We start from the raw sequence: 21,099 nt of genomic DNA on the forward strand, positions 1-21,099 counted from the left end.
CAGTGAGCAGTTAAAGAGCATTGGGCCAGCCAGTGGGGTTCGGGCTAAGCCATCTGGATCTCACATGGCCAAAGGCACGGTTTCGGTCCCAGACCTAGCAGCTAGAAAAACATGCCAGCACATGAGGGAACCAGCAGTTAGCGTAATGGCTATGTCGCTGGACTCCCACGTAGTTGACCGCGGTTCGTGTCCCAGACCCGGGGGCTTAAAACGCACGGCGGGCGTGTGTGCGTGTGCGTGTGCGTGTGTGCCCAAGATCCCGAGAGGAGAATGGAGGAGAAGGGACTGCGGCATGACCATCCCCCCTGGGGGGTGATTTCTCGCTTTCTGTCTCTAATGTCTCCCTCTGTCTGTCTGGCGAGCGCACGCGCCCTATAGTGAAAATCTCTCCAAAAAAAAAAAAACATGCCAGCACATGTGTGTGCACATCCCAAAATCCCAAGATGAGAACAGAAAAGGGACTGTGGTATGGCCATCCCCCGGGGAGTGATTTCTCTTTCTCTCTCTAGCAAGCACTCATGCCCTATAGCATGCATGCACGCATGCGTGCATGTGTAAATAAATAAATAAATAAGCATGATCTCTGAAGCTGACTGTCAGGGTTGAAGTCCAGCCTCTGCCACCTATCATGAATAATAAATGTAATAGTAATAATAACTTGTGAATAACCTACATGAAAGGATTGCTGTGGGAATTAAATGAATTACTATATATAAAGCTTAGATTAGTACAGCTGCACGGTACATAGTATGTTTTAGCTATTATTAATTTCAATAGACTGCCTCCCAAATGAATGAATGAATGTACCTGAGACCTTGCCAAAAAAAGGAAGCTGGGCCCTTGCTGACATTAAGAAATGTGGAATTTGCATAAGGACTTCATATCAAGTACCGTTACTATCTACTCCAACCCTGGATTCCTAAGCAAAAGGAACAGCCGCGGCAGCTCTACAGGGAGGAGGAGATGGGGACTGTGGCTGTACCGAGGGAAGGAAAACTCATCTGGCTGCTCTGCATTTGTTCTTGCAATGCCTCATTTTTATAAATTCATGCAATTCTAAGATAAGATGGGAGCCTTAATAAAACATGTTATCAGAGTACTGCTTTTCTCATTTACAAGATATAGTGCAAGGGACCTTGGTATCGTTCCAAGTCAGAGCTCCACAGTGTGAACCAAGTTGCTTCAACAAGTCAGGTGTGTCTTGTTCAACTCAAAAAAAATTTTTTTTTTACAGAATCTTCTGGTTTCCTTAATAGCATTTTAAAAAAATCTTTATTTATTCATTTCTTTTACCTTGACCAGAGAGAAACAGAGAAAAAGAAAGAGAGAGGGAAAGTGAGAAAGCAAGCCACCAGGTCCAGGACTCAAACCATGGTCAGCTATGTGGGAATGTCCAGTGCCTTAACCACCACGCCACCAGCTGGTCCCCAACTCAATTTTATTTATTTATTTATTTTTTTGGTGAAGTTTTTGCTATAGGGCACGTGCGCTCGCCAGACAGACAGAGACAGAGAGACAGAGAGACAGAAAGCGAGAAATCACCCCCCAGGGGGGATTGCCATGCCGCAATCCCTTCTCCTCCATTCTCCTCTCGGGATCTTGGGCACACACGCACAAGCGCCCGGCGTGAGTTTAAGCCACCGGGCCCGGGACTCGAACTGCAGTCAACTACGTGGGAGTCCAGCGACATAACCATTACGCTAACTGCTGGTCCCTCAATTTTTTTAAAAGAGGTTTTTGCTTTAGGGTCCATGTGCTTACCAGAGAGAGAGAGAGGGAGGGAGGGAGGGAGGGAGGGAAGTGAAAAGTCAGCCCCCAGGACAGATGGCCACGCAGCAATCCCTTCTCCTCCAGGGATCTTGGGCACACACATGTGGATGCCTGCTGTGATTTTCAAGTCACCGAGTCCAGGACTCAAACACAACTGGCCATGTGGGAGACCAGCGACATAACTGCTACGCCATCTACTGACCCCTTTCAACTCAATTTTGAAGTTTTTCTTAGGTGCATTGGTCATTAGATTTAAAATTTTTCCAATAGATTATACATTCTCTGATGGCAGGGTCCTAAACATTTATCAAATTAAGCTGAATTTTCTCCTCATATTTTTAGAGCGGTGTTTAACTCTATCCATGGATCATTTTCTCTGTAAAATACTGTCAGCTCTGTTCCTTAGTCAACAGGTACCCAGATCACGTCACTGTCTTTTACATGATTTTTGTTTATTTTATTTATATTTTGGGGGTTCTGTTTTGTTTTGTTTTTTAGGTTTTTGCCATGGGGCACATGAGCTCATCAGAGAGAGAGAGAGATGGAAAGTGACAAGTCATCCCCCAAAGGGTACGGCCATGTGGCAATCCCTTCTCCTCCATTCCCCTCTCAGGATTTTGGGCACATAACACATGTCCCTGGCATGATTTTCAAGTAGCCAGGCCTGGCACTCAAACCATGTTCAGCCATGTGGGAGACCAGCCTGTTAACCACCACGCCACCTGCTGGCCCCTTTTTTGTTTTTTACATTCCTTCCTAAGCTACCAAATTTAAATACAAATTATTTCAAAATGCCCTAAAAGTGAGTTGGTAGAGCTAGAACTCAAACTCAGACAAACTGAGTCCCTAGTCTTAGCCACTGAGATGCCATCTCTTAAGCAGTAGAGAAATAAACAGACCTCGAAAGACAAAAACTTTGTTGTCTTGAGATAACCACAGCTCTCATTTCTTAATGTGAACCAGGTTTAATTTGGGGCTGAATTAGTAAGTGACAGAAATGCAGCCTCTCCACCTTCCCTTCCACATGTTCCCATTCCTAAAAGAGGGCTAGCCCCACAGCACAGGGGGTAAGCGCTGTATAGAGGGACTCAGATGTCACATGGTGAACTGTGGTTTCAATCCTAGCCCCACTGGTTTAAAAAAATGGTAGCTAAAAATACATGAGTGCCCGAAGTCCTGAGGACTGAAATGAAGGAAAGTGTCCGCAGCATAATGCCGCCCCACTTTCCCTTTCTCTCTGTGCACATTCTCTCTGGCACTTAAAAAAAAGTCCTAAAAGCCTCAGACTAAAGAAATCACTTATGTACTCAATTATGGCACAGAATAATAAAATATTATGTAGCCAGGACCACAAATGAAGATTTTCTGCTGAGACTTCCCCCTCCAGATTCATTTCTAGTGGCCTCTATGCACTAAGTTTCTAGACAGGTCCAAGTGAAGAGGATCCAAACGTCCGAATACGATTAAGATCAGAATATTCCTCTATTCCCACCAAATCTGATGCATGAAGAGTGAGAATGGAATGAAAGAGAGACTGCAGATCACCTCCTCCTGCACGCCTGTGAACACTCAGACTGATCTTCAGGAATTAGGAAGAAATGCACCTTCCATCAGATGACTAGAAATCACTGCAGGAAATAAAAAATTATTTCCCATATCACAAGAAATATTGGAAAGCAAGAATTACCTCTCCTCCGAGGGAAAAGGATTAACTCCTCTTCATCCTCAGACAGTACAATGAAACTCATGGAAATGTCTGATAAAGAATTCAGAGTATTCATAGTGGCAAAGCTAACAGAGATGGAATAGAAGAGAGAATGATCTGTAGAAGAGGAAGGGGAAAGGAGCTGATGAGTTCCAGGAGGTGAGGAAATTCTTACAAGATCTAAAAGAGGAATTACACACTATAAAAAAGAACCAAATGGACCTGGTTAGAGATAAAGGCCATAATACAGGAAGTCAAAATCTCCCTTGAAAATATTAAAAGCAGACTAGATCATACAGAAAATCAAATCTCAGATGTAGAAGATAGAATCACTGGCCTAGAAAAATCCACCACAAAGACTGAGAAAATTGCCCCCCAAAATGAGAATAATATATGAGAAATACTAGATACCGTCCAACATCCAAACATGTAGATAACTGGTATCCCAGAAGGCGAAGAGACCCATAAGGGCATTGATAATCTATTCCGTGAAACCCTGCAAGAAAACTTTCCAAACCTAGAGAGGCATTCAAAGATCCAGTCCCAAGAAACACAAAGACCCCCAATAGAATCAACCCAAGAAGATCTTCTCCAAGACACATTATAGCCAGATTGACCAAAACCACAAAGACTGAGAAGAAAATAAAGAACAGACATCAATAAAATAGAAAACAGAAAAACATCAAAACAACAAAAAGGTGGTTCTTTGAGAAAAAAAAAAAATCAATAAAGTTGATAAAAATTTAGCCAGACTGACCAAAGGAAAACACGAAAAGACACACGCTTCCACCTCAGTGGTGTGGACAGCAGCTTACTGAACGACAGCACTAGAAGCCACGATGCTGACCTCAGGTTCAGATCCTGAGCACATGCACACACATCAAAGGTTTCTGACAAGCTAGAGTGCCGGGGGTAACAAATCGTGGCCTGTGAGACCTTGCCAAGGGTGTAGGTGCTTATCCCTCCCCCCTTTCCCCTCCTCTACGTACACACACACACACACACACACACACACACGCTCACTCTCATAAGTGAAAGAAATATAGTTGTAAAGAAAACAAACAGTGAGGGAGGATACAAATTACCTACGCTGGGAATGAAAGAGGAGGAAAATCAGTAAAGGCCCTACAGACATGAACAGTGAGCATTACATTTCACTGCACAGTAAGGTGGGTATGTCGGTAACCTTGATTTGATTCCTACAGTGCATGCATGCTTTGAAAAACCATACTGTACCCCACAAAGATGTACGTCCGAATACGATTAAGATCAGAATATTCCTCTATTCCCACCAAATCTGATGCATGAAGAGTGAGAATGGAATGAAAGAGAGACTGCAGATCACCTCCTCCTGCACGCCTGTGAACACTCAGACTGATCTTCAGGAATTAGGAAGAAATGCACCTTCCATCAGATGACTAGAAATCACTGCAGGAAATAAAAAATTATTTCCCATATCACAAGAAATATTGGAAAGCAAGAATTACCTCTCCTCCGAGGGAAAAGGATTAACTCCTCTTCATCCTCAGACAGTACAATGAAACTCATGGAAATGTCTGATAAAGAATTCAGAGTATTCATAGTGGCAAAGCTAACAGAGATGGAATAGAAGAGAGAATGATCTGTAGAAGAGGAAGGGGAAAGGAGCTGATGAGTTCCAGGAGGTGAGGAAATTCTTACAAGATCTAAAAGAGGAATTACACACTATAAAAAAGAACCAAATGGACCTGGTTAGAGATAAAGGCCATAATACAGGAAGTCAAAATCTCCCTTGAAAATATTAAAAGCAGACTAGATCATACAGAAAATCAAATCTCAGATGTAGAAGATAGAATCACTGGCCTAGAAAAATCCACCACAAAGACTGAGAAAATTGCCCCCCAAAATGAGAATAATATATGAGAAATACTAGATACCGTCCAACATCCAAACATGTAGATAACTGGTATCCCAGAAGGCGAAGAGACCCATAAGGGCATTGATAATCTATTCCGTGAAACCCTGCAAGAAAACTTTCCAAACCTAGAGAGGCATTCAAAGATCCAGTCCCAAGAAACACAAAGACCCCCAATAGAATCAACCCAAGAAGATCTTCTCCAAGCCAAGACACAGCCAGATTGACCAAAACCACAAAGACTGAGAAGAAAATAAAGAACAGACATCAATAAAATAGAAAACAGAAAAACATCAAAACAACAAAAAGGTGGTTCTTTGAGAAAAAAAAAAAATCAATAAAGTTGATAAAAATTTAGCCAGACTGACCAAAGGAAAACACGAAAAGACACACGCTTCCACCTCAGTGGTGTGGACAGCAGCTTACTGAACGACAGCACTAGAAGCCACGATGCTGACCTCAGGTTCAGATCCTGAGCACATGCACACACATCAAAGGTTTCTGACAAGCTAGAGTGCCGGGGGTAACAAATCGTGGCCTGTGAGACCTTGCCAAGGGTGTAGGTGCTTATCCCTCCCCCCTTTCCCCTCCTCTACGTACACACACACACACACACACACACACACACACACACACACGCTCACTCTCATAAGTGAAAGAAATATAGTTGTAAAGAAAACAAACAGTGAGGGAGGATACAAATTACCTACGCTGGGAATGAAAGAGGAGGAAAATCAGTAAAGGCCCTACAGACATGAACAGTGAGCATTACATTTCACTGCACAGTAAGGTGGGTATGTCGGTAACCTTGATTTGATTCCTACAGTGCATGCATGCTTTGAAAAACCATACTGTACCCCACAAAGATGTACGAGGGTTACATGTACACCGGAAGTTAACATTTTTTTAAATGGGAAAAAATAAAAAAGTAACTGATCTGCCCTGTAATCTGCGAGTTAAGGAAGCTGGATCCCACTGACCAACTGTGCAGTTTGAATCCTGGTTCCAGTGGCATGAGTTTAAAGCCACCGAATCTGGGACTTGAACCACAGTCAACTACATGGGAGTCCAGCAACATGACTATTATGCCATCTGCTGGTCCCTCACTGGCAAATTCTAACAAACAGCCCTGACAGCTTAAGACATGCCAGTGGGAGAGTTTAGCAGGTAGCATAATGGTTACAGCGCTGGACTCCAACATGGCCGACCACGGTCCAAGTCCTGGACCCGGTTGCTTGAAAATCATGTAGGGCATGTGTGTGTGCATGTGTGTGTGTGTACGTGTCCAAAATCCCAGATTCAGTATGGCCGTCCTCCCTCGGGGGGGTGATTTCCCACTTTCTCTCTTGCTGTCTCTCTGGTGAATGCACATACCCTAAGGCAAAAAACTTTAAAAAGGAAAAAAGACGACATTCCACTGTGTTTGTGCACGCATGAGAGAGCGAGAATGCCCAAAATCCTGATGGAAAGGAGAAATGGAATAAAAAGGGCCTACAGAACGACTATGCCCCATTGTAGGGTGGTTTGGTCTTTCTCTCTCCCTCTTGGCCCCTTTCTCCTGTAGTGAGCATATGTACCCTCTGGCAATAAAAATAAAAATAAAAGACAGGCACAACTAGGAGAGGATGAAATAAAACTGCTTGTTAATTCACATACAGTATGATCAAATATATAGAACATACACAAAAGTTACAGTTATAAAAACTACTGACCCTAGTGAATTTAGCAAGAGGATAGGATACAAGCTCAAATTCAAAAAATCAATAGTGGGGGTAACCCCCAGCCCAGCAGTTTAGGAAGCCAGAACTCACATGGCTGATTGCCATTCAAGTCCCAGCCCTGGCAGCTTGGAAAACACCCTGGGCATATGTTTGAATGTGCCCCAAACCTGAGAGGACAGAGGAAAGGAGGAAAAAGGCAGGCAGCATGACTATGCCCCATGGAGACGGGTGCTCTCTTTCTCTGTTTCTCTCTCTCGCTCTCTGACAAGCGTCCATGCTGTCTGGCAACAACAACAAAAATGAATAGTGTTTCTATATATCAGCAACGAACAGTAAAAATGGAAAGTTTCAAAAATATCATTGATAATAGCATCAAGACCCATGAAAATCCAGGACTTCAATAAATAAAGAGGTATACTTTTCAGGGACTGTAAAAGGATGATTAAGATATCATTTTCCCTAAATGTTACATCACTTCACCATAAACGCAGTCAACATTCTGGTAGGCTTTTATTAAAACATATAGTAAAATTCACATGGCAAAGTAAAGGACCTAAAATAAAAAAAATAATTAATTAATTAAGGGAGAAGGTGCCCTGCAGTGGAGCATAGTCAGATCACAGCTCCTTCTCCTCCATTTCTCCATCATGCTGGGATTCAGACACACAAATACACATACGCAGTGTGTTTCTCAAACTGTCAGGTCCATGATTCAAACCTGCCAGTCACGTGGGATTTTGTTCCCTTCACCACTAGGCTATGGGCCAAGTCTAATAATCTTTTTAAAAAGATATAGTCATTTTATCCTTGAGTTAGAATTTTTTTTAAGGAATTATTTATTTAATTGTATTTGTTTATTTTTAATTTGACCAGAGAGAGACACACAGAGAGTGAGAGAGAGAGATGAAAAGTGAGAAAGTAGGACCAGCAGTTAGCGTAATGGCTGTGTTGCCGAACTCCTACGTAGTAAACCGCGGTTCGAGTCCTGGACCTGGTGGCTTAAACTCATGCTGGGCAAAAGTGCGTGCGTGCCCAAGATCCCGAGAGGAGAATGGAGGAGAAGGAATTGCGGCATGGCCATGCCCCCCCCCGGGGGGGGTGATTTCTCGCTTTCTGTCTCTTTGTCTCTCTCTGTCTTTCTGGCGAGCGCACATGCCCTGTAGCAAAAACCTCTCCAAAAGAAAAAGAAAAAAGAAAAGTGAGAAAGTAAGCCGCCAGGTCTGGAACTTGAACCGTGGTCAGCCATGTGGGAATGTCCAGTGCCCTAACCACTATGCTATCTGCTGGTCCCTGAGAGATTCTTTATTTTTGCAAAGTTTGATAAAGGATTAGATTGCTGATTCATGTGAACCTGATTTTATGATTAATATTGCATGTTACCTTATCAGGCCATAAACTCATCTCTGCATAAACATAATGTCTTCTATGTATTTTACTCAACATGTAATTTGAGCTCCCACCTCAATGGTTTGGCAAGAAAATGTTATCTTTAACCTCGGTCATTCAGAGTGCTTCTCTATTTTTTTGTAGGATTAGGTGACTTTCTAGAAGTTTAAAAAGTATCGAGGTGCTACAGAAGAGAAGTAAGATACAAGAAATCAGCATCATGTGTGACCACCCTTACCCCTCCCTGCTGGTCCCTTCACGCGGGTAGCCTTTTGCTGCCTCTGCAGCTTTCTTCAGACGCGTTCTTGATTCCGCGTGTCTAGACTCATGGTGGGGCCATTTCCCTCCTAATCTGGCCACCACCTCTCACTGCTTCCACGTCTTCTCAAACTCAAGAACTATCTTTCCAGTCTAAGAGTAATAGCTCACTCTCTCTGTCTGTCTCTCTTTCATGAAAAGACAGTCTTACTTTTCTATTGCTACTACAACAAACAGATTCTTATATAGTGCACAAAAAGCAAAATCATAAAAGAAAAAAATGATAAATTGCATTTATCAAAATAACTCAGTTCTTCAAAAGACATTAAGAAAGTGAAAACACAAGCTATGATCTGGAAGAGAAAAAATTTTTTAAATTATTTAACTTTATTTATTCTAATTTGACCAAACACAGACAGAAACAGAGAGAGAGGGTGGGGGGAGTGAGAAAGCAAGCCGCCAGGTCTGTGGTCTGTGGTTGGCCATGTGGGAGTTCAGCGCCCTTAACCACCATGTCACCTGCTGGCCCCAGGGGGAAAAAACTTTTTTAAAGGTTTTTTTTTTTTTTTGAGAGATTTTCACTGTAGGGCGCGTGCGCTCGCCAGACAGACAGAGAGAGACATAGAGACAGAAAGCGAGAAATCACCCCCCAGGGGGGATGGTCACGCCGCAATCCCTTCTCCTTCATTCTCCTCTCAGGATCCTGGGCACGCACGCACACGCGCCCGGCGTGAGTTTTAAGCCACCGGGTCTGGGACATGAACCGCGGTCGACTACGTGGGAGTCCAGCGACATAGCCATTACGCTAACTGCTGGTTCCCTTTTAAAGGTTTTTGCCATAGGATGCCGAGAGAGACAATAAACAGGAAAGTGAAAAATCACTCCACAAGGGGGGTTAGCCACACCACAATCCTTTCTCCTCCACTCTCCTCCTGGGATTTTGAGCATGCATGCACACATGTCCAGCATGATTTTCAAGCCACCAGGTCCAAGGCTTGAAACACTGTCAGACATGTGGGAGTCCAGTGCCTTAACCACTATGCCACCTGCTGGCCCCTGGGAAAAAATATTAACAAAACACATGTCTGATAAATGACTAATGTGTACAATATTAAAATAAATCTCACATCTCAAAATTAGAAAAACAGGGCCAGCCAGCAGCATGGTGGTTAAGATAGTTGGGTCACATACGGCTGGCTGTGCTGTTCAAGTCCTGGACCCAGCTGCCTGAGAAACATGCTGTACACATGTGTGTGTGCCTCAAATCCTGAGAGCGTGGAGAAGGGACTGTGGCATGGCCACCACCCCCTCAGGAGGTGCTTTCCCACTTTCACTGTCTCTCTGGCAAGTGCACACACCCTGGGCAAACTGAAAAAGAGTAAGAAGAAAACAACCTAGTTCTTCTTACAAAGAAAGTCTAAATAATTTACATAAATTCTCTTCTCTCCAGAAGGTGGAGTTTCAACCTCCCTACCCTCCAACTTTAGTGCTGGCTATATTTAGTGCCTTGCTTCCGAAGAACAGGATATAGAAAGGAGCTGGCTCAGCTGCAGTGGCACACACTGCTCAATGCAGCTATTCGGAGACTGAGGCCACGTAGGAGGACCAGGTTCAATTCCAGGCCCAACTAAAACAGCTTGGGCACAATGGCGTATGTCTGCGGTCCTAGCTAACCGAGAGGCTGGGGCAGGAATGAGACACGAATGGGACCATGTCAAAAAGCTCTCATAAAAAAAAAAAAGTCAGTGGAGGGCTGGCTAAAATAATTTGAGTAATTAATAAACTTAAATTTTTTTTTTTTTGAGAGATTTTCACTGTAGGGCACGTGCACTCGCCAGACAGAGACATAGATAGAGACAGAAAGCGAGAAATCACTCCCCAGGGGGGATGGCCACGCCGCAATCCCTTCTCCTCCATTCTCCTCTCGGGATCTTGGGCATGCACGCACACGCGCCCAGCGTGAGTTTTAAGCCACCGGGTCCGGGATGCGAACGGTGGTCGACTACGTGGGAGTCCAGCGACATAGCCATTACGCTAACTGCTGGTTCCCATAAAATTAAATTTTAAAAAAATATGGAAAGGGTTAAAACAAAAATAACCATAGTGGCGACACCTGGCAACCGCCACCTTTCCCAAGTGACCCAGAGTAGTGTCCGCAGTGGTCACAGTAATAAAAATACCCTCATGTGATGAAAAGGCATTTGGACTCTGTTCCCTTCTTCCCCATAACCTCTAATCCCTGTTTAACCACAAGTAAAACATCAGAAAAGCCCAAATGGAGAAACATTCTTCTCAAAACAGTCAAAATCACGAAAAACAAGGAAACACAACAAAACCGTCTCTGACCAGAGGACCCTCTAAACCACTTTTAAGTGTGTGTCCAGTGGTGTTAAGTATATTTACATGGTCGTCAAACTAATCTCTAGAACCTGTTCATCTTGCGTTCTATTCATTAAGCAATATCCTTTATCCCTCCTCCCAGCCTCTAGACATGGCCTGAGAATGGAGCCATTCCACTTTCTCTATGAACGTAACCACCTCATACAAGTGGAATCACTGGACTGCCCTTCTTTTGCCATTGGCTCATTTCACTTCGCATCATGTCCTCAGAGTTCATCCTCGTGTAACATGTAACAGGATTTCCTTCCTTTTTAAGGCTACATAGTATTCCATTGTGTGTATATACCACATTTTGGGGTTTTTTATTATTATTATTTTAGATTTTTACCACAGGGCAAGTATGCTCACCAGAGAGAGACAAAGAGAGAGAAAGTGAAAAATCTCCCCCTTCTGGGATGACTACACTGTAATCCCTTCTCCATTCTTCTCTCAAGATTTTGGGCGCACACACACACACACACACATACACACAAATGTGCCTGGCATGTTTTTCAAGCCACTGGGTCTAGGACCCATACTGCTTAGTCAGCCACGTGGGCTCCAGGGCTTGAACCACCACTCCACTCCACGTGCTGGCCCACTCACACCACATTTTGTTTATACATTCATTGCTATCCTTGGGCTGGTTCCACTCTTCAGCTACTGTGATTGTGAATACTGTGTTACAAACATGGGTGTGCAATCATGTCTTTTTTAGTGGGCAAAATATCTGAACAAATACATCATCAAAGAAGATATGAGGATGGCAAATAAGGACAGGAAAAGATGTTCAGTACCATCATGAAGGAAATGCAAATTAAAACCACAATGAGGTATCACTATACAGCTTTAAGCAAAAACGAAACAAACAAACAAAAAACCCAAGAAGAAGAAGAAAAAAAAAAACAGCACAAGATCAAGTGCTGGCTAAGATACAGAGCAGCGACAACTCTGGAACAGTGCTAGAGGGGATATAAAACACTACCTCCAGTGTGGAAAACAGTCTGGTGGTTTCTTATAAAGTTAAAACATACAACAACCATAATAACCAAAAATCCCATTCCGAGGTATTTAACTAAGTGAAATGAAAATTTGAGTTCACATAAAACCCTACACACGAATATTTATAGGGGCTGTATTTATTATTGCTAAAAACTGAAAATCTTCCCGGCATCCTTTGGCTGGAAAGTGGATCAACTAAGCGGGCACGTCTGTACAATAGAATAGTACTCTAATAAAAAGGAAAGGACTATTGATACATGCAGCAATGTGGATGAACTGCAAATGAATTACTATGGAAAAGAAGCCAGACTCAAAAGGCTACATTCTTTCATCTATGAGATGTTTTAAAAAAGCAAAAACTACAGGGACAGAAAACAGACCAGCGGTTGCTAGGAGCCGAGGGCGGACAGAGGAGCTGCTCTTACAGGAACATGAGGAAATCCCGGGGACGACAGGACTCTTCTCTGTATCTTGATTTTTTTTGGTGATAATTTCACCACGATGTGCATTTGTCAAAACTCATACATTAAAAAGGGTGAATTTTACTGTATGTGCAAATCAGGCCTCAAAAAACTTAACTAAAAAAAAATCCCAAATGTTCTTTCTATCAGAAATAACACTTTATATAAAACAGAGTTCTGGAAACTGCCATCTCCTACTGCTTGTTCTGTTTCAGTTAGTGAGAATTTTCACTTCCCTATTTGTGTTCTCCTGGTTATTTTTACGTGTGTGTGTGTGTATGTGTATACATCTATGTATGTACACACATATACATCTCTGTGTGTACGTGTGTGTATACATCTATGTAGATGTATACATAGATGTATACACACACACATATAGGAGAGATTTTTTGCTACAGGCGTGTGTACTCACCAGAGGGACAGAGAGAGGCAGAGAGATAGACAGAAAGCAAGAAATCACACCCCCCCCCTCCGCCGGGGGGACGGCCATGCCATAATCCATCCTCCGCCATAATCCATCCTCCTCCATTCTCCTCTCAGGATTTTAGACCCACATGCACACATGCCCAGCGAGATTTTAAGCCACCAGGTCCGGGACTTGAACTACAGTTGACTATATGGGAGTCCAGAGACATAACTGCTATGCTATCTGCTGGTCCCTCCTGGTTAATATTTTTATTCCCTTGGCAGATTTAGGCATTCACAATACCCTCTCTTATCTTGTTGCTGTAGCTACAAAGGGCTTAACGCATTGATGGGGTACATGACACAATAAATAGGCTTTTATAAAATATCTCCACCACTCTCTTTCCTTTGCTCATTGGAAGTCTTTTTTATTCATCTACTGATGGTACTAAGCTTTTGGGGTAGCTCTTCACCCTTGACAAATTCTACATTCTCAGAAAACAGGCTGCTAGTTAAGGCAGGCAGATGCAGGGTACACCAAGCACACAGTCTGCTTCACGGTTCTCATGGAAGACTTCTAGCTCCTAAAAGAGGGACATGTTGTGTCAGCCAGTGACCTTCTCTCAGGATCCTAGGCATGCATGCACATGTGCCTAGCCTGAGTTTTAAGTCACCAGGTCTGGGACTTGACTATGTGGGAGTCAAGCAACATAACCATTACATCACCAACTACGTGGTTCAAGTCCTGGACTTGGCAACTTGAGAAATATGCTAAGAGTGTTGTACGGAGGCTCATAATCCTAAGAGGAGAATGGAGGAGAAGAAACTAGGGGATGTCTGTCCCCGACCCCGGGGGAAGGGGTACCTTCTCAGTTTCTGTGTCTGTGTGTGAGAGAGAGATTCTCCAGTGACCGCACACACACTACAGCAAAATTATTATATTTTAATTTTTTTTTAGTGCACATGCACTTACCAAAGAGACAAAGTGAGAAATTAGCCCTCCAGGGAGGACGGCCATGTGACAATCCCTTCTCTATTCTCCTCTCAGGATCTTGGGCACGCATGCATATGTGCCTGGCCTGAGTTTTAAGTCACCAGGTCTGGGACTTGACTACGCGGGGATCCAGCAACATAACCATTACATCATCTGCTAGTCCCGCAACATTACTCTTTTCTTTTTTGGAGAGGTTTTTGCTATAGGGCACGTGCACTCACTGGAAAGAGAGAGACAGACAGACAGAGAGACAGAAAGCAAGAAATCACCCCCGGGGGGGATGGCCACACCGCAATCCCTTCTCCATTCTTCTCTGGGGATCTTGGGTATGCACATGTGCCCGGTGTGAGTTTAAGCCACTGGGTCCGGGACTTGAACCACAGTAAACTACATGGGAGTCCAGCAACATAACCATTATGCCTTCTGCTGGTCTCATGTAAAATTATTCTTAAAAAAGAGCAAGAGATATGTCTCTCTTTTTTTTTGGAGAGGTTTTCGCTATAGGGCGTGTGCGCTTGCCAGACAGACAGAGAGAGACATAGAGACAGAAAGTGAAAAATCACCCCCCAGGGGGGATGGTCACGCCGCAATCCCTTCTCCTCCATTCTCCTCTCGGGATCTTGGGCACGCACGCACACGCTCCCGGCGTGAGTTTTTAAGCCACCGGGTCCGGGACGTGAACCGCGGTGGACTACATGGGAGTCCAGCGACATAGCCATTACACTAACTGCTGGTTCCCGAGATATGTCTCTTGATGTGACAACAGGAAATCACTATTGTGAGGGAACTGACATAGCCAAAGCTATTCGTTCATCAGGAAAGTCATGTAACATGTTTGTAAAGAAAAACACAGAAAAATATGTCATGGGGAGGGTTAGCAGATGGCACAGTGATTGTGGCGCTGGACTCCCACATGGCCAAGCTCAGTTCGAGTCCCAGACTTGGTGCCTTGAAACTCACACCAGGCACATGTGTGAGGATGCCAAAATCCCGAGAGGAGAATGGAGGTAAAGGACTGTGGCACGGCCATCCCCCCTAAAGGGTGATTTCTCACTTTCTCTCTGCCTCTCTCTCTCTGTGTCTTTAGCGAGCACACGTGCCCTAGAGCAAAAATCCCTCTAAAAAAAAATAAAGACATCAGGGCTGGCAGGTAGCTTGGTGGTTAAAGGTACTGGATTCCCACATGGTCAACTGCAGTTTGAATCCCGGACCTTCTCTCTCTCTTTCTCTCTCTCTCCCCCTATCTGGTAAAATTGAAATAAACAAATGAGTAAAAGTTAAATAAAATAATTCTTTAAATAAATAAATAAATAAAGACACCGTGACTTTTCCAACGACCCAATATTACACTGAGAATAAGAAAGCAGAGCAATAGAAAATAGAAATAGAAAAACCCTGGGTCTTTGCAGATATTGTTGAAGAACTGGTTATACCTTTTTGGAATTACTATTTTTCAGTTCTTGTAAAGTTTATCAATACTTTAAGTCAGAGACCAGCAGTTAGCATAATGGCTATGTCTCTGGACTCCCATGTAGTCGCCCGTGGTTTGAGTCCCAGACCTGGTGGCTTAAACTCACACTGGACGCATGTGCATGCATGCCCAGGATCCCAAGATGAGATTGGAGGAGAAGGGATTACGGAGTGGCCATCCCCCCTGAGGGGGGATTTCTCGCTTTCTGTCTCTCTGTCTCTCTCTGTCTGTCTGGCGAGCGCATGCACGCCCTATAGCAAAAACATCTCCGAGAAAAAAAAAAAGTTTAAGTCAGAGTTTTCTCACAATTACAGTTGAAAACACCCTAGTAATACAGGCCCTCCTCTCACTGCCCAAGATACAAAGCAAAGCTGTACTCAGCTCCTTTAAAAAGTTTTCCTCAGGGCCAGCAGGTGGTGTAGCAGTTAAGGCGCTAGACTCCTACATGGCTGACCATGGCTCCAGTCCAGACCTGGTGGCTTGAAAATCATGCCAAGCATGTGTGTGATGGTGCCCAAAATTCCAGGAGGAGAATAGAGGAGAAGGGACTGAGGTGTGACCATGCTCTCTCGGAGATGACTTCTCACCTTCTCTCTAGTGAGCACATGCGCCCTATGGCAAAAACCTTAAAAAAAAAAAAAGTTTTCCTCCACTGCTCTAAAAAACAGCGTCTATTAGAAAAGAATATTTGCCCTTTTTTGCTCTCCAGCCATCTTGGTGGCCGCTTGGTTGGGGGCTGTCCCACACCTAAGGCAGGAAGATGGTGGCCACAAAGATGACGAAAAAGTTGCTTGAGTCAATCAACTCACTATGAAAAGTGGGAAGTACGTGCTGGGGTAGAAGCAGACTCTGGAGATGATCAGACAACGCAAAGCGAAGTCGGTCGTGCTCGCCACCAACTGCCCAGCTCTGAGGAAATCTGAACTAGAGTACTATGCCACGCTGGCCGAAACCGGTGTCCCTCACGCCAGTGAAATAACACACTGGGCACAGACGTGGGCAGTACTACAGGGCGTGCACGCTGGCTATCACTGACCCAGGTGATCCTGGCATCATCTGAAGCATTCTGGAACAGACTGGTGAGAAGCAAACCATGCAACATTTTTCTTTAATAAAACTTGCCAGAACTTGTCTTTAAAACACTGAAAAAAAGGGCCAGCAGATAGAGTAATGGTTATGTCGCTGGACTCCCACATAGTCAACCACGGCTGGAGTCCCGGACCTGGCTGCTTAAAACTCATGCCCGGCACATGTGCATGCGTGCCCAAGATCTCAAGAGGAGAATGGAGGAGAAGGGATTGCGGCGTGGCCATCCCCCCGGGGGGTGATTTCTCACTTTCTGTCTCTCTCTCTGGTGAGCACATGCACTCTAGAGCAAAAGCTTCTCTCTCTCTCTTTTTTTTTTTTTTAGTATAGGAATAATTTTATTGTGTAAATATATAGCTTAATGTATTTACATATTTAAAACTAATTTTACATATGTATCTATTTCACATATATACAGATGTGAAATTTTGCAAGCTTAAAACTAAAACTCATGTCATTGAAATTTTAAATTAATATACTGTTTCTTTTAGAATGGTTGACTGTATTGAAATACAAATACAACAAGTAGGAATAGCTTAATGGAAGCCAGAAAAGTAAATTGAAATACAGAGAAATGAACAAAACTTCAAAATATTTAAACTCTTATAATAAATTCTAAGGAGAGTAATTATCAAAAACTAATGTTAAATTTGAAAGATATTAACAGTACTACTAATAAATTATTAACAATATTAGTTATAATAAAACGTTGCTTCATATTATTTTGAAAAACTAATTTTTTTTAAAAAATGACAACATTCTTGTATTTTTACAAGAAGTAAATAGGATTACTGGTCAATAAAAGCTGAAACTATGATAAGATAAATCACAAAGTTAATTTATAAAAATACATTATTACATTTCTAAATTTTAAAATTATGTTACATTGTCCATTTTTTACATTTATGATTTTTGTCTTGATTTTTGATTCATCTTAAATAAATATTAATTTTTGTATTTACTATCATTTGAAAGTCTCTTCTGATGCTCATATGTTGAAATTTAATTGCTGAGACATTCTCACTCTCTCTCTATGTCTGTCTGGCGAGCACACGCGACCTATAGTGAAAACCTCTCAAAAAAAAAAAAAAAAAGAAAGAAAAGAATATTTTCCTCCCACGCAGTATTTTCCACTGCTTACACCTACTCTTTCTCCTGGTAGTTATTCCAAATCCTCTCTACCTTTTTCATGATATAGGAGTTCCAAGCAAAGGTTGCGATTTTTTTTTTTTTGAGAGATTTTTGCTATAGGGCGTGTGCACTCATCAGGAAGACAGAGAGACAGAAAGCGAGAAATCACCCCCTGGGAGGGATGGACATGCCATAATCCCTTCTCCTCCATTCTCCTCAGGATCTTGGGCACGCACGCACACACACCCGTATGAGTTTAAGCCACTGGGTCTAGGACTTGAACCACGGTCAACTACAGGGCAGTTTAGCAACATAGCCATTACGCTAACTGCTGGTCCCGGGGTTTTCAAAAACAGTTTTCTCATAAGGGATGAAGCACTAACCTGAAGTAACAGATCAGTGCCTGCCCAAAGGGAGTGTGAAGGTGGCAATGTGGAGAGGGACATGGGAGAATTCTAAAGGGGTAAAGGAAACTTAGGAGGTAGTGGATGTTTGTTATCTTAAGTGTCATGATGGTCTCTGTGATAAGTGTAAATATCTTAAAACTAACCAAAATCTGTGTATTTAAAATGTATGCAGTTTACTATGTATCAGTAACACCTAAATAAAGTTACTAAGTTGAGTTTTCAAAATAAAATGATTTTAGGGACCAGCAGATGGCATAATGGTTGCGTTACTGAATTTCCACACAGTTGACCATGGTTCAAGTCTCAGACCCAGCAGCTTAAAACTCACACTGGAGAGGAGGTCAGCAGGTGGCGTGGTGGCTAAGGCACTGGGCTCCCACATGGCAAACTGCAGTTTGAATCCCAGACCTGGTGGCTTACTTTTTCACTTTCCTTCTCTCTCTGTCTCTGATCGAATTTTTTAAAAAATACATTAATAATAGGGAACCAGCAGTTAGCGTAATGGCTATGTCGCTGGACTCCCACGTAGTCGACCGCGGTTCGTGTCCCAGACCTGGTGGCTTAAAACTCACGCTGGGCGCATGTGCGTGCGTGCCCAAGATCCCGAGAGGAGAATGGAGGAGAAGGGATTGCAGTGTGACCATTCCCCCTGGGGGGTGATTTCTCGCTTTCTGTCTCTATGTCTCTCTCTGTCTGTCTGGCGAGTGCACACGCCCTACAGTGAAAAATCTCTCTCAAAAAAAATACATTAATAATAAATAAAATTAAAATAAATAATTCTTAAAAAAAAAAATACCTCACACTGGGCATGTGTGCATGCATGTCCAAAATCCTAAGAGGAGAATGGAGCAGAAGGGACTGCAGTGTGGCCATTCCCCCAGGGGGTAATTTCTTGCTTTCTGTCCCTCTGTCTCTGTCTCTCTAGTAAATACACATAGTTAAAAAAAAAAAAAAATCTCTGTAATAAAATAAGATTGTTCTGCTGAATAGCTTTCTGTTTCTGTGAAAGCTACCAAGATATTTCCTTGACTTTCAAGCTCTGGGTGGAACTCAGTAGGACTTTTCCCCAAATTTATGAGGGCACATGACTTCTTTCAGAAATATGATATACTCAACTTGGATGCAGAGTAAAATTTCAGTGAGCCAACCAAAAGGTTTGCAAAAAAAGATTCCTATCTAATGCCCACTTCCTCTTGTACATCATACTAAAAATATACAGGTACACTAAGACTCCTTAAAATCGTATACCTTAAATCACACAATGTTCCTTTGGGATCCAAGCTCTTCAATTTGCCACTGTCAGTTCCCGCCCACTCTTTCACCCCCATCTCACTGGCATTCTCTGGATCCACAGGCCTCCCTATTCTCTCTCTTTCACAAATGTCAACAAAGGGCTGCTAACCAGCTCTCCACTGAGCTGAGATATGAGCTCCAAAAGGCAGAAAGGCCCACAGATACCTTCCTATTTCCTGTGAAAGAGAGGCCATATTTCTAGGCTACACGAGGGTGCCAAAAGACTAGAGGAGAGAACCTTTTGTCGTCTTTTCCTCTTATTTGCCAAAAAATGGATAGCTGATGGAAAGAAGTAAAATGAAGACAGCTTACCCATGGAGTAGAGGTTGTCAAAGCTCTGGTGCATGCGGATAATCTCATAGTAAAGCTCATCATAGCTGCTGGGGGTTGGCAGGAATGTGTCGCCATATGTGATAAACATATTAAATAGGTTCACGATCTAAAAAAAGAAACGAACGCCCACAGATAGGCATCAAGCTCTGAAGATCAGAAAGGCCGTATCGGTCATATTCTACAGCCAGCTCTCACTGGCTTGCAAGAGGTAATTGTTAAATTTTCAGGAATTTTGTCAGGAAGTTGTTAAACAGAGCCATTATTAAAAATATTTAAAAGCTCATATAAACATACAATTAAATAAATTATATTAAACCGAAGGTAATAAATACTCAAAACTTACCGCTTCATAGTTATCTGTTAACCGTTTACTATTATCTATGCTTTTCAGATTAATTTGCACCTCTCTTCTCAATGGTGCAGGACTCTGATGTCATGTCAGTAGCTTCGAAATGGCCATGGTGGGTGTCATTATACAGTAGAAATCAGCAAATGCTACAAACAAGTACTTCCCCCCCACCAAACGCCGAACATTTATAAACACACTAGATAATATCCCAGTAGTCAAAGGGCACAACGGCCTCCCTCAAATCCAAATAACCTGCCAGGTGAGCAGGCATCTGTAATGTGCCTCGGAAGCCAGCACAGCCACGACGTAACACTGGTCTGGCCAGGGTACCTCCAGAGGCCTTGCTGTCTACCAGCACAGAGACTGGGAGCACGATGCAACCCTCAGCTGGGACCAAGGATAACTACTCGTACAGAGATCTGACGGGAGCCCAGCCCTCATCACAGTCTCATGAAGGAAAAGAGTGTCGGGCTCACCAAAGATATAGGTGGGAATGGGAAGTACTGTCTAGAGGTTCTGCTCTAAGAGGAAAATATAGGCCCAGTTCCTTCTATGGTTTAGTTCCCAACAGCTCTTCTGTCAAATCAGTCCATTTCTACCTTAGCATATGACTTCAGAAAAAGAAATATTTATTTTGTTACTCACCATAAGGGCTAATGTAAAAATGTTGTGTTTGGCCAAAAGTACAGTCTCGTTTGACATAAGGAACTTCAGCAAATTTATCAAGGCTTAAAAAAAAAAAAAAAAAAAAAGACATCAATAAGCTAGTCAAACCATAATCAATAAAATTAAACGAAAGCAGACTACTCTACAGAAATCCACATGGCTAAAACGAGCAAGCCTCAGCTACCGCGATCTCTTAAAAAGCAGCGAAGAGGCCGACACTGGTATCAAGTAATGAGCTGCTCACGAAAAGACAATCCTCCATGAGGTCAGAGCCCACAGGAGAGGCCAGAGCCCACAGGAGAGGCTGGAGCCCATAGGAGAGGCCGGAGCCCACAGGAGAGGCCGGATCCCACAGAGAGGCCAGATCCCACAGGAGAGGCCAGAT

At 43.1% G+C, this 21,099-nt stretch overlaps 1 protein-coding gene across 1 annotated transcript in view; it reads right to left on the reverse strand.

Moving 5' to 3' along the window:
* The window catches only part of ARMH3 (armadillo like helical domain containing 3), a 270,864-nt gene that overhangs the window by 121,030 nt on the left and 128,735 nt on the right, over nt 1-21,099 (reverse strand). The window lies entirely within an intron of this gene.

Source organism: Tupaia chinensis, unplaced genomic scaffold (assembly GCF_000334495.1).
Source record: "Tupaia chinensis unplaced genomic scaffold, TupChi_1.0 Scaffold144255_1, whole genome shotgun sequence".
In the NCBI taxonomy this organism is placed as follows: Eukaryota; Metazoa; Chordata; class Mammalia; order Scandentia; family Tupaiidae; genus Tupaia; species Tupaia belangeri.